The following is a 1,833-nucleotide window of genomic DNA, read 5'->3' as shown; positions in this document are numbered from 1 at the left end:
TCTGTCTCTCTCTCTTTTTTTTTTTTTTAAAGACAGAGTCTTGTTCTGTCACCCAGGCTGGAGTGCGGTGGCACGATCTTGGCTCACTGCAGCCTCCACTTCCCAGGTTCAAGTGATTCTCCCACCTCAGCCTTCCAAGTAGCTGGGATTACAGGTGCTGACCACCATGCCTGGCTAATTTTTATATTTTTAGTAGAGACAGGGTTTCACCATGTTGGCTATGCTGGTCTTGAACTCCTGACCTCAAGTGATCCGCCCACCTCAGCCTCCCAAAGTGCTGGGATTACAGGTGTGAGCCACTATGCCTGGCCACACCTGGCTAATTTTATTTTATTTTGTTTTTGTCCTGCCTTCTATTTTAAAAAAATAAAAATAAAACATATCAAAACTGTTCAGGTGCTGGGTGTGGTAGCACATGCCTGTACTCCCAGCTGCTTGGGAGGCTGAGGCAGGAGGATCACTTGAGCCCAATTCAGGCAATATAGCAAGACCCTGTCTCAAAAAAAAAAAAATTAAACAAACTGGTGGTGAACAGCTGAAACAGTACTTAGAGATGGATGTCTTGCTGGGTGTAGTGGCTCATACCTATAATCCCAGCACTTTGGGAGGTCAAGGGGAGTAAGTGACTTAAGCCCAAGGAGTTTGAGATCAGCTTGGGCAATGTGGCAAAACCCCGTCTCTTCTGAAAATACAAAAAATTAGCTGGATGTGGTGGCAGGTGCCTATAGTCCCAGCTACCCAAGAGGCTGAGGCAGGAGGATTACCTGAACCCTAGAGGTCGAGGCTGCAGTGAGCCAAGATTGCACTACTGCACCTCATTCTAGGCAGCAGAGTGAGACTCTATCTCCAAAAAAAAAAAAACAAAACAAAACAAAACAAAACAGTCACACACAGCAGCAAGGGAGAACCTCAGCAGCAAGATCTAAGCAAAAAAAGCAAGTTGTGGAAGAATACATATAACATGATAACATTTTTAGAGATACAAATAAATGTTGTAAACTATAAAGAAAAACAAGGGAATGATAAAATTCCAGAAATGACAGCTTTGAAGGAGGAAAGGAATGTGACAGGGAAAACTAACCTTGTTGCCCCGAGGACATCAGAACAATAGCAGTGTTCTAGAATTGGGCGTGTTTGTATCATTCTCTTCTATCTTGCATTTGTTTTATAACCTTTGAATGTAGACAATATTTAATAAAGTTAATTACACTTAAGTGCACGACCCAGCGTGGTGGCTCATGCCTGTAATCTCAGCACTTTGGGAGGCTGAGGTGGATGGATCACTTGAGGTCAGGAGTTTAAGACCAGCCTGGCCAACATGGTGAAAACCCATCTCTACTAAAAATATAAAAATTAGCCAGGCATGGTGGCCAGCCCCTATAATCCCAGCTACTTTGGAGGCTGAGGCAGGAAAATCACTTGAACCCGAGAGGTGGAGATTGCAGTGAGCTGAGATCACGTCACTGCACTCCAGCCTGGATAACAGAATGAGACTCCATCTCAAAAAAATGCATAAAGTAAGTACAATTGCTAAATTACAGGATACCTGTTCTTGTATATGTGCAAGAAAAGTATACTGTTTTAGGAGAAAAGTTTAACTTACAATGAGTTCTTAATTACTTAGGTTTCATGATTTAAATTTCCCCTTCTGTTAAAGATTTTTCTTTTTTGGGGGGAGGGGGGAGGGATTGCATTGGGGAGTTATACATGATATAAATGATGAATTGATGGGTGCTGACGAGTTGATGGGTGCAGCACACCAACATGGCACAAATATACATATGTAACAAACCTGCACGTTATGCACATGTACCCTAGAACTTAAAGTATAAT

Source organism: Rhinopithecus bieti, unplaced genomic scaffold (genome assembly GCF_001698545.2).
Source record: "Rhinopithecus bieti isolate Rb0 unplaced genomic scaffold, ASM169854v2 scaffold_14826, whole genome shotgun sequence".
NCBI classification, from domain to species: domain Eukaryota; kingdom Metazoa; phylum Chordata; class Mammalia; order Primates; family Cercopithecidae; genus Rhinopithecus; species Rhinopithecus bieti.
Note: the sequence above shows the minus strand (reverse complement) of the source record.